This window comes from Bidens hawaiensis, unplaced genomic scaffold (genome assembly GCF_021521415.1).
Source record: "Bidens hawaiensis isolate Kalapana, Puna unplaced genomic scaffold, B.hawaiensis_p1.1 tig00019201_1, whole genome shotgun sequence".
NCBI lineage: Eukaryota > Viridiplantae > Streptophyta > Magnoliopsida > Asterales > Asteraceae > Bidens > Bidens hawaiensis.
Genome location: NW_027492911.1, coordinates 456,256 through 469,409, shown reverse-complemented (window position 1 = coordinate 469,409; position 13,154 = coordinate 456,256). Strand labels below are relative to the sequence as shown.

General features: G+C 34.2%; 1 long non-coding RNA gene and 1 pseudogene across 2 annotated transcripts; both read left to right on the top strand.

The window, feature by feature from the left end:
- Positions 1-2,993: 2,993 nt before the first annotated feature.
- LOC143557842 (uncharacterized) lies at positions 2,994-6,838 on the top strand (annotated as a pseudogene). Its single transcript, XR_013139639.1, has 9 exons — positions 2,994-3,245; positions 4,229-4,290; positions 4,435-4,489; positions 4,673-4,771; positions 4,957-5,043; positions 5,365-5,481; positions 5,555-5,647; positions 5,835-5,865; positions 5,973-6,838. The product of XR_013139639.1 is annotated as an uncharacterized LOC143557842 (transcript).
- A 1,916-nt stretch (positions 6,839-8,754) lies between these two features.
- Positions 8,755-9,726, top strand: LOC143557852 (uncharacterized). The gene is made up of 3 exons (XR_013139640.1): positions 8,755-8,824; positions 9,310-9,418; positions 9,643-9,726. It is a non-coding gene; the product is annotated as an uncharacterized LOC143557852 (long non-coding RNA).
- The last annotated feature ends 3,428 nt before the right edge of the window (positions 9,727-13,154 follow it).

Below are 13,154 nucleotides of genomic sequence, written 5' to 3'. Positions count from 1 at the left end.
TACTAAAACTTTTTTTTTTTATTGAAATAACTAAGATGTGTTTCAATTAAGTTATTGAAATTTACACACAGATTCCTGGCTATTAACTCATGTGTAAGAGAGTAGCATGAATGATCCATTGAGTAGCCGGATAGTAGTTTAAAAATTTGTTGATTTTGTATAAAGTGATTGTTTTACCCTTTAACAACGAAATGAACTACCTTATTGCTTAACACTTGCTACATCTTCTCTTTGTGGCGGCTTCTACCACGACCACCATAGAACCACTTCTACCTCTTTAGGGGCTTCGATTCTCGACAAAGCTAGAAACACAGACCTTAAAGTTGCAAGGTGTTGGTTGGCTAATATAACCATTAATTAAACATGGGCAACATATTTATGGGCCATTTAATAAATGATCTAACATTTTAACCGGCTCGTTTAATAAATGGGTAAACCTATAAACCCGCTTAAGAGGTTTATAAAAAATTATGCTGTAGTCTAAAACGTGTTATTTAAAAAGTGTTAAAATTGAAAATCTGATTTTTTTATTTTTTAGTTTTCAATCTAACTGTTAATTTGATTTTTTTTATTATTTTTGAGGTGGCTTGAATGAATAGACAAGTCTCAGTTTCAAACAAGCGAATTCTAAAGATTTAACAATCTTTTAAATCAAGTGGTATAAAAGTTGTTTGGATTAACGAACCAATTTTCGCCTAACGACTAAAGTTGTTTGAATTACATTTTAAAGTTTCTTTTATTGTTTGAATGTCTTTTTTTGTTCTCTTAAGTCATGGTATGTTGAATTGTTGATTCGCTCAACTGAAAGAAGACCAAAATATTGAGTGTTAACAATGATGTGAACGATGGTATAAAAATTTGAAAGTTGGCTTTGATTCTAGTCATAAATTAAACTAGTGAAGGGAAACAAAATGTAGTACTATTAGACTTAATTGTTCCCATATTAATTCATATAATGATTTGGTTTTGTTTTTAAAATTACATCTTTATTACTCATTTTTCATTGCGTCATTTCACATTTGATCCTTGGCACTGACGCTAAGAGTGTCTGTAGCACCCCATCCGTGAAGGTTGTTCTGGGAAACATTGAAGGAATAAAAAAACTGGGAATGGATTTGTGGTTCGTAAAATCATATGAGATAGAATGAGAGTGAGTTAGCCGGTGAGATATTTAGATCTGTGCAAATGCTTATAGATGTTCTAGTATGGGAGAAGGTGTTTGTTGTATGCATTTGTTAATTTTTTTTTAGTATTTTTTTTTTTTTTTTACTTTTGTAGGCAATTTCATATATCCCCTTTTAAACATAAAAATTATACGGTTTTTTAAATCATGTTTGAAGAGTATGTACATTATGCATTGAAAACTTATGTTTTTCAAAAATATTTGAAATTTTTAAGTTTCTTTATTATTTTATTATACTTTTCCTTTAAAAAACATATGTATATTTTTTATTTTAAATATAAGTAACAGGGAAAACATAATTCTTTTTGTTTTAATATAAGTAACATAACAAATAGTTGTATTAAACTTTCAATAAATATAGTACTTAAATTTTATGTATCATCTAAACATTTTCTAAATTTAATTATAATGTTATTCAATTTTTTAATCTGTTCCAACTAATGAATTAGTAAAGCGTCCAGTTTGATAACAAGTCTAGTATTAAAAAAATGATAATCATGTTGTTTGAATGCTTGCTTATATCGGGTTTGAAGTTTAAATGAAATTTAAAATTGTTTGAATGACATTCGTAAATAATCAAATTGATGGTCATTTCGGTTGAAACTTGACTTTTGAAAATTGGTTTGAATGGAATTTAACTAAATGATGGTTAAATAGATTTAAAGTTTTAACAGAATTTTGAAAGATGTTTGAATATAATCTGAAAGTAATCTGAAAGGTACCTTTTTGTAGTCAAGGTAATACGGAGTGTGACAATTGATATTTTATAAACATGAATTCTTGAATTGTTTGTCTTTTAAAAATGAAAGAAAATGATGTTTAATTACATGCATAAAATTTGATAAATAATTACACTTTTTACTCTTGGCAGCTATCAGCAGTCAGTTAGTCACATACAATTTTATTTTTTTTTCTAATAATATTTTAATGGCTTGCATTAATATTAATATAAGCTAGGGACACATGATACGGACTAGAGTAAATTATATAAATATTTGACTTCCAAAAAGATTTTTTAACTTTGATTGTATATAATTTGAATGTTTAACAACTAAAACAGAAATAAAATAATGTATTAACAACCCTTAAAAATATACCTTTTTTCCTATGGTCTCCCCATCCAAATAAGGTATGAACAAGGGGAGTTAAAACTTATACTCACTTAATTCAAGAAGCCTGAATTTGATTTGTTTCGAACTCTACATGTAAAGCTTAATCTTTACTTATTATAATTTTTAAAGCTCAAATTTAACTCAGACTCGAGTTGAAATATTATTATATATTTATACTAGTTTTTGAACCCGTGCAATTAAACATGATTTGTCAAATGATAAAAATAAGTAAGGTTTGCTAAAATTAAAGGTAAAAAATAAAATGATATAAATAAGGTCCATTCTTGAAATGACCCCGAACCAAAATGAAATCTCACTTTTTAAAAAAGGTCCATTTTAACCCAACCCATTGCGAGCCGAATCCATTGAGTTAATTATGATACTGTTGCATTTGGGTTTGTGGATCTGTGAAGCGAACTATAACTAATCATAAGCCCAGCCCAATACAAAGAAAGAAACTGGCAAGTCCTTAAAGCCCAAAATGAGGCGGTAATTAAACTTTCCCAACTATCCTCTAGCTGGACCGCCTGAGAGTGGGACCCACCGGAACCAATCTCACTCAGACACTCGGTAGATAATAATAATTTGTTCAAAATCTGAATCCGATCGCCGGCGACGACGATTATTACAGATCCAATCTCATTTCCGGTGACTGAAGATCTTAAATCCTATCGAAAATATGCACAAGTAATTGGTTTCGATTTTTTAATATCAATAAATAAATCTGGCGAACGCGGTGGGATTGAGAGCACGGTCGTCGTTGAAGCAAGACCTCACTGGAAACGAAGAAGACGACGAGGATTTCCGGCCGTGGCGTCGCCGGCTGTTATCCGCCATGAAACTGAAGGTCTCCTTCGCCTTCACGTGGTCGTCTGCCGTTCGCGGCCTCGTTGCTTTTTATTCTTCTCGGTGCTTTTGCGTTTGCCTGTTTCTCTCTTCCGATTGAAAAGGTAAATGATGTTTAGCGCGTTGTGTTGTTGATTGCTTGGGGAACAAGTTTTGTGATATTGACATTAGATTGGATTGTGTGTGACAGGTTGGTTATTAGTTAACTGTATTAGGCAAATGAGTTTAGGTTCTCAATTGAAACCCTAGGATTAAGAATTTTGTGAGATTAGGTAGTATTACTATTGACTGGGGAGTTGTGAGTACTAAGCCTAGGTGGAGAGTCTCGGACATGGTAAATTGTAAAGACATTAATTTTCAGGAAATTATATATATAAAAAATATCATTATTTGCATTGTTTAGTGCTTGGGGAACAAGTTTGTGAAATAGACATCAATTTCATTGGTACTGATATGCATCTGAGGTATATTAGTTAATAGTTTCAAACAATTGAGTTTAGGTTCTTACTTGAAACCCTAAGGTTAAGGATTTTGTGAAATTACGAGTAATGATAAGCAGATGGTTTTTAGGTTAGTTTATGTGAACATGGTATGTGTTATACATTATGACCTAAGTTACAGTCCCCTAAATATAGGATGGGTACAAAGACACAATGGGTCGCAAAATATAACACAATGCCTAACAAAATATAACAAATGTTGAGTAATATCATGCAATGCCAAGGAAAAAAGTCAATGTTAAGGAAAAAATGCACAGTGATAAATAAAAAGACACAATGATCTGAACAAAAATTCTAAAATCTCCAAGCTAGAAATCTTAAAGTGAAAACCTAAAATCTAATATCGTAGAGTTTGACGAGACGGTTTTAATGCCGCTAGTTTGAGTTCAATTGGAGTCTGTTTGATGTCCTTCCTACGACTTCTTAGTTTTAAAGACTATGTATTTGAGCTCAACCCTGTTTATTATTATTTTTTATTTTGTGTTTAATTTGGGCTTGCTAAAGTTTTATAACGAGTTTATACACTGTGTGTAATTATTGCAGCTTATGTGTTCACTTAATTTTGATGCTGGTGTTATGTTTTGCAGATTTTGAAGAACTTTTTGCTGTGGATTAAGGAAGAGTTGGGGCCTTGGGGTCCACTTGTTCTGTAAGATAATTTCTGTTTTCAATGTGTTTTTTTATATAGACATTCTTTTTGTAGTAGTTTATGAACTTATATATTGATTATTTTCATGCATCATTCAATCAAATGTTATGTCTTATATTCTCTTATATGCTTTTGAATTTGTAGTGCCATTGCTTATATTCCTCTCACGGTGTTTGCAGTTCCAGCGTCAGTGCTTACGGTAAGAGCTGGATATAATTTGCTCTTGACTTTATTTTACAACTGGCATTGGAAATATAACTCTTCGTTTATGGATTATAGGTTAAACTAATGTTTAGGTTTTAGTTTTGATGTGTATCTATTTGTTTTTTCATTGAAATCTGTAAATGTGTCCTTACACGTTTGTTTCTAATCTATATTTCAGCTTGGAGGGGGATATCTCTTTGGACTGCCCGTAGGATTTGTTGCTGATTCAATCGGTGCAACCCTTGGTGCAACAGCTGCTTTTCTTGTTGGCAAAACGGTAATTTTGTAAAATGGTTGAACCCAACATTTAACTAAAATGCATACAGATAAGGATATGATTTGCATTTCTATTCAATCACTTTGCACAACAGCTCTTAATATAAAAATAGTAACCTTTTCTTGAATATGTTAATGGGCACTTATACCTTATTAATTTAACAATGTCGTCTCGTATATTCACAGATTGGGCGGTCTTATGTCATTTCTAAGTTAAAGAAATATCCAAAGTTTCAGGCTATAGCTATTGCAATACAAAGATCTGGCTTTAAGGTATGATTCAATTGGATGTAATCTTGCAAATCATATGTCATAAGTTTTATTTTTCTCTTTGAATAACTTTGCCAAATAGATAAACATTAAAACTTTACATTATGCAACTACATTGATGGGTTTAGAACTAATGTCATTCTTTATACCATAAGTTGCAATCTTGTAAAGGAGATCTATAACTTAGGGTCAATTATGTTTTGCCCTCTGAAATGACTCTTTTTCCTCTTTTTTCATACAACAGTGTTTCTTACATGGGCCATTAGCTGTTATTGTTTCTCTCTATTTAGATGTCTGATGACTGTTTTACCTATTTCTTCGCAGATTGTTTTGCTTCTTCGTTTTGTTCCATTGCTTCCATTTAACGTGTTGAATTACCTGTTATCTGTTACTCCTGTTCGCTTATGGGAGTATATGTTGGCCACTTGGATCGGGATGATGGTATGCACCTTCATATTTTTCTACTAATTAATTTTACTTCTATGTTATAATTATGACTCTTGATTGCTTGCAGCCAATCACATTCTTTTTCGTTTATATTGGAACAACCCTCAAGGATATTTCTGATGTTACACATGGATGGCATGGAATATCAAAAACCCGCTGGGTAAGTTATGCGTTTATTTTGTCATATGCATATTTTAGTTTAAGAACATGAATTTAATAATAATAATAACAGTATAATAATAATAATAATATAACTATAACAATAATAATAATAATAATAATAATAATAATAATAATAATAATTCATGATGTCTACATTATCACTAATAAACTCTCTGTAATTGCAGATGTTTATGGCTTTTGGGCTCACAATATCAGGTAAATCAAAATCATATATAACTATGCAACCGTTACATATAACGAGCCTCCTTATTATTCACTCACTCATTAACAATCTGTTATTTTTTGTTTGTTTTATATAACAGTTATGCTGATATTTTACATCATTAAAGTTGCAAAAGCTTCTCTAGAAAAAGCACTGGCTGAAAATGGCGAGATAGACGGCATTGATTTGGACTCACCCGGGCTGCCTATTATAGCTGACTCGACATTGAGTCTCCATAGACCTTTGATAGATACAGTGGACTCAACTGTAGACGATCTTGTTTGATTCACCGCGCTTCTGTTGTTGTAAATTCTCTCTGTCTAGAATAAGGGAAGCTAGGTAAGTTGCCAAAATGAACAGCCATTGAACACACAATTCGAAACTCATTAGAAAAATAGAAAAAAAAAACCTAACTACCTTATTATAAACCAAAAGTTGACTGAGAGTCAACTTTGTTTTCTTAAATATTAGTAGCTGACTTGTCTTTTTGTTTGGAACGGCAATGGGGAGAGCCTAACAGTCGTTGATGGTAGTGTGCTTATTACAGCTGATTCGTTTTGTATGTTATAAACAGAGTTTGGATCTTGTTTAGATAATTGTTGAGCAACAGGTAAAAGTGTTTATGCAGTCATTATAGTTCTTTAGTTAAAACTGGTTATGTATTGAATGATCTTTATATATATTAAAAATATTATTGCAAGACATTTGGTAGTTATATTGATCAAGCAGCTGATGATGGCAGTGGTGGTTTTGTACTTTATAAACATAGTTCGAATCTTGTTTAGATAAGCGCGCATCATAATTTAAGTCAATAAGTGATGGAAATTATGTATTAAGCGACTAACAATCCTTATACACATTATCTTATTAAGGGTGGTAGCGCCATCATTTGCAGAACCACAATCGGGTGGTTTGGGTACTTTGGGGACACGGGTGCAAATGGATTTGGAAGTGAATTTGGGAAGAGATTTTTGTCAAATATGTTAGCCTAGAGGCACTCTATAAAGTCATTGATCGAAAACCTATCGTCATTGGACCAATCCTTAGAAAGTAGGCAAAATATGATTCACACAATAAATAGACCATAATCGTTACTCACTAACATTGCATGGGACTAGAAATGTTAATTTCTTTTTTACTGTTCAACTTCAAAAGTCAAAACTAAGGTTAGATGTGTTTATGTGAACTTGATGTTGAATAAGCTTAGAAGCTTCTTTAGACTTGATTAAAAAACTTGAATTGTGATTGAAATTAATGTTTGATGAAACTTTAGTGATTATAGTTATTGATTTTGGTTATTGAAAATTGTGCGAAACATGAAACTTTAGTGATTTTAGGTTTTAGTTTTAGTTATCTTATTGAAACTTGAATTTTAAGGATTACGTAATCATTTCTAAAGATGAAAAGCAATAGCAGAATGTATTATTATCGTTTCATTTATAATGACATTGTATTTTTATGGAATATGTTTTTATTATGATATCGTGATTCACTATGTGACCTGAACCGAACTAACTTGAAAATCTTAACATTGGGTTGTTAGAAATTCAAGTATAAAAAACTAATGATATGTAGAAATATATTATGGGTACGCCCGTGATTGTTTGTACACTTATTTCATCCGGTCATAACTTTCAAACAAATCCACTTCTTCTAAACTCATACGGTCTTTACTTTGTCTCCGAGTTTCTTTTTGTATGGAAATAGTTTTTTGCCCGGTCGATTTCGGTGACGTGCGTTATTGTACCAGAATTAAAACAAAAAATAAAACCAGAAAAATTATAAAAATTGAGGTGGACCTAATGCGGTGACGTCGAGAGCGCTGGTAAAACCCGGCCGCTGTCGATCCCGGTCTTTGAGGCGGTGAGTCTATGAGAATTCAATCGGGTTTCCGTCATGTTTGTTATGATATCGGAACTAAAAAATATTGGCGTTTGCTTGGTTTTCATTACGTTCGTTACAATGACTAAACTAAAAAAACAGGCACCAAACTTCTTATTTGTTATATAGTAATAATATGAGTGTTGAAGAAGCTAACGAGTAAAGACTTGAAGCCATCTTCTTTTTACTAAAAATGGACGTGTTCTCCAAGTTTTAACCTTGGTGGTCAAGTATTGTTTGGGGTCCAAAATTTTGACTTTTACATCTTTTCATTAATTATTTTATTATATCTTTTACACAGTTTAAAATTCTGTTTTTTTATTAATATTTCTAAATCTGATATGGTAATCATATTATTATTATTATTTATGCTTTTATATTTTGCTATATAAATGTTGGCCATTTGAAGATATTTGTTATTAAAATATATTATTTAGTCTATATTATTATGTTTAAAACAAACAAATAAAAATGTGGCCCAATCTTATGGTGCCAAGGAGACCGATAGCCTTTTTGAGATGGTAAAACCCAGGTTATGACACCAAAAGTAAATAAAAATTTAAGTTACAAAAAAAAAGGGAAAGGCAAAATCAAGTTAAACGGATAATCAGGTGTCGTCAAATGATTTAATTAGGTGTTTGTGATACCAAAGCTCAAGATTTATCTTAGGAATATGTTTTGTCTTTATAAATGACATAAATTTATAAAATGAAAGTATTAATTAATATTATAATTATTTTTATGTAATATATATGACACCCGAAATCTATACACAATATATCCCGCGATAATCTACCAAAAGTTTCACTCAATCTTCTTTAAGCATGGGGTCTCCTGATGTTTTTCTGCATCTATTTATCTTACCAAAGGTGCCACCTATATTTTTACCGCCATTACAACTTATATATTCATATTCCTAATTGTTTCATAGTTTTGAATTGAACGATTTTTGCTTATTAATTGTTTGGACTAAAATACCATATATATTTGTAAATGCTTGCAGGCGAGACTAAATCCCGAGGACTCACCATCGAGAAAAAAATTGAATACCTTGAGAGCTTGAACGACAGAGTAAGTTCATTTTTATTTCTAGATCTTTCTTTAATTTTATCCAGTGAAGAAAAATAAAAATAGAATTAATACCTTGACAGATGCTATGTGTATGTTGTGCATGCTGCTTTCTACATAGGTTTGGTTTGTTATTCTTAAAAATTTAATGGTAAATCAATGATCTTGATCCGGTTATTAATTTTTTTTGATCTTTTGATTTATCTTGCTAGAAGTTTGATCTTCTTTGTTTGTAACTAATTTATCGGTTCGTGATAAAGAAATCAAACTTGCCGCAGCAAATGGAAACATTTCATGACTAAACAACAAGATCATATTTTTCCCATTAAATTTGTTTAAACTCATGTTGTCAGTATATTAGTATACTACATACAAACAGCATCTATCAAGATTCAAGACATCAGTACAATCAACCAAATTTACTATTACTAGTTGATTTTTAAAGCATTTAGTCATTGATTAGTTTTTGACAATCAATTTTTTTCCAGGTTAGCAACAGACGAGCACGTAGATGGATAAACGATCGTATACTGTTGGAACTTGTTCCTCGTCTGACTGGAGATGAAATTAGAGGCTTATTTGCTCCACCACCTTGGGGTAATGCATGCACTTTTTTCTTATTCGTGTCTGTACTTAGATAATAGTGGTTGCTTGCATTTTTAACATTATCTTAGTGTAATAATGTTATTAATTATTCTATTTGAGGTAAAAAAAAAAATATTTACTTGGAGAATGACATGAATGAATAAATGGGCGTACGCAATGCAAACTAGGAACTAAAAGAGTTGCATGCAATATTAACCAAAAGGCTTGTTTTACAGGTGATGAGGCACGACCTTCGCCATTTAGCATGGCAAATGTTGGGGAGTGGGACAAATTTAGGAATATAGACATGGATAAAGAGGTTTTCTTTTTCTCATGTTTCTATTGGCACTATTTATTCAATATGTTATTTTGTTTTTGGTACTGCTTTCAATTTGGTAGGTAGGAAGAATTTCATATTGTAGCAGACAAATAATATATATCGCACTCCGCTTATTTGATCTTACCTAGCTTCTTTCTTGTTTAACACTATGTTTAAACTAATTTATATATTTGTTCTCTTTTATAGGCTAGTGTGTTAACAGTTCCTCATCAAAGAAGAAACGCCAAGTGGATGCTAACAAGTTAGCCGCATTGACCAACTGGCACAGGGTTGACTGCAAAACTCGAGACGCGTTTCGTAGAAGCTTCCTTCCTGAACTTGTTGATGGTTATGAGGTTATTGAATTTTTGCAACCGAAACACCAAAAATGACCTTTAACATAAACGAAACAAAAGATTATTCAAGGCCCAAATCAACATCATTGCTCAACTTTTGTGTAATTGGTTCTCTCTCAGGAGAACATGCGGGCGTTTGTCTCAGAGACAGGTGGCGAGGAGGTTCTTGTTATTCGTGTCCAAGATCCGTTCCACAGGTTATTACTAATGGCCCAGATCGAATTGAACACGAACTAAACTCCTCGGAGAATACTTTGGCACAACTCACCAATTTTATTAATTAAGAAAATAACTCAAAACTTGATCAATTCTTCAATAACCCTTATATGAATTCTTTGGGGTTATATAGAGGCTCGATTACAATTAGAGTAAAACACAAACTCCTATTTATCTATTAAATAAAATTCCATCTCTATCTAATAAATAAAATAGATAATTATCTCTAATTATAATAATTAATTAATTAATGAAATCGATCCATTAGCTCGAACCGGCCCCACCTTCCCGACCCATAACTCGGTTCGATAATTAACTCCAACAATTACTTCATGGTGTTTGTGAGGTAATATTTATATAAAACTATTGTTTTCGTAATCTATTTTATTAAAGCTGAAATATTGTACGTTATGTTGTCGATGATAGTTTTACAATTTGGTCTCAACAACCGAATCAGAAACCGAAGGTACAAAGGTGCTGAAGATGACCAAAATCAAGAAGAAAAAAGTGGGCAATAACGAGCTCCCAACTATCACTCTTTGCCAGTTTCTAAAAATGGCAAAACACAGGTTTTGGTAGCGTTTTTATCCCTAACCGATTTCGACCCATGTAAATGGATAGCTTAAGTCTTACTTGAATGCAAAGTTGTTTATGTTAGTGGGTTTAAGGTTTATCGTCCTTTAATCTTGTTAAATTTAAACAGGGGTTGATAGCAAGGTTTTTTCATTTATTGGTATTTAAGATGCTTGCTGAATTATGATAACCTGTGCTAGGGTTGGAATTTCTGAAGTTGTATTTCCTAATCAATTTTTGTGTTTTATTATGCTTGATCAAAGTAACATGTAATGCCTAGTGAATATAATTATATAGGGTTCCTTTTAATTTTTGGATTTTTATAGACAACTAAAGTAGTTGAACAACAGCTAAACCTGAAATGATAAGAAAAGTTTCATAATTTCTTGTCTAGTTATCGAGTTATCTATTCATGTTAAAACTATACATGGCCATGATATAATCTTCTTGAAATTTTTTTTGTGCATTCTTTGATTAAATTATGAAGTCATCTGAAGACCAAATTGTCGTCTGCGCAGAAACCAACTGGATCCGCAGGACCAACCATGCTCAGAGACGTGACGTCCTTACGCGCAGTACGCAAGCTGTTCCCACAGGAAATGCCTCCCAATGGTGAAGGACTCTGCCTGTTCCCGCAGCTGCGGATACAAGCCATCAGGGAAGGCCACCCGCGCAGCAAGGCTACACGCACAAGGCACTTAGCTCTCACTCAGTGTCACCTGAAGGAATGAGCAAAGCCGGGAACAGTCCCGCACAAGGGCGGGAGGGGGAATACTCCCGCCCAAATAAGCCAGTCCGTACGATACGGAAGATCTTCTGTACTGTACCTGACGAGGTATGGGCAAAAGATCTGACTAAAGATACGACAGCTTATTGACAACAGTATGGCGAGCAGCATGCTCCTGTACTGTATGTCACTATTAGCCGCTGCCTACTCACCAACTCCTGTCATACCACGTGCATAGCCGGCAGTTGGTGGAAAATGAATAGTACACAGCAGGCCTGGTCACTATCAGCCGCTGCCTACCCACCAACTACCAGCAGGGCACGTGCGTAGGCCACTGTTGGTGGAACAGGAATACTGTTGCAGCCGGCCACACCTTCTTGGAAACCTACCTTCGGCTATAAATACCCCAAATGGTATGATCATCTTATCTTAACACATCACAACATATCTTATCATATTATACCTGATATCTGCTCTAGCAATCTCTTAATATACATTTATATTTAAAGAGCAATCTAGTCTGATTCTCACGCCGGAGGGTGGTCACAAGGAGGAACCCCCCCCCTTCTCAGTGACAAGCTCACGGTGTCTGTTTTGCAGGTTATCAGAAGAACCATCTTCTCTGGGCCTAACCCCTCGTGGGAAACATCTATCTAACCCCCAGGTTACTCGTAATCTGCCCGGGGTCTGGTTAGTGTTTCTTCATTGGCGCCATCCGTGCATAAAGCTAGAACTACATTTTTCTCCAGTTTTTTCAAACTTCTGGAAAGATGGTTAAAGAAACTCCGGTAACCACAACCCCAGCTACTGGGGGGAATACCGGCTACACAGTTTTTACAAACACTACCCCGGTTACCCAAGCCGGGGCAAGTGAAGTAAATTTTACGAACACTACCCCAGCTGGGGCAAGTGCAGTAAATAATCGCTCACTGGGATTCACCGATACCCAGTTAGAGAAACGAACAAGACTCCCCCGCCAAACACTCGATGAAGTTAAGGCATGGGCGGAGGCACGTCAGAAGGAATTCCAGGCTGAGTTGGATGAACGCTTGCGTTCCGTCCAACAGGCTGACGAATTCGAAGAATACTTGGACGATGACTCGGAGGAATCCGACTCCGACGCGAACCCTCGCCATAGAGCAAAAGGGAAGCGTAAGGAAACGGACTCCCAACCGAGAAGGCATTTTGGAGAAGCCTTCAAACCAAAAAACACAGGTGGAAGTCCACGTGACTTCTCCAAAACATTCAGACCAAACGTTGCAAATGCGGGAACGTCCAAATTTGCAAGGGACATTGCGGAAGCAATTGCCCCAAAAAGTGCCAAACAAATGTCCAGCATAGGCACATATGATGGTATATCTGACCCAGATGATCATTTGAACAGATTCATAGCGGGGGCAACCGTCAGTAGTTGGACGGAACCTACGTGGTGTTACATGTTCCAAATGACGCTGGTTGGGGCTGCTAGAGCGTGGTTCGATCGTCTACCGATCAACCACATCTACGACTGGGCAGACTTCCAACAGAAGTTTAGCCAACACTTCAGCCAGCAAAGAA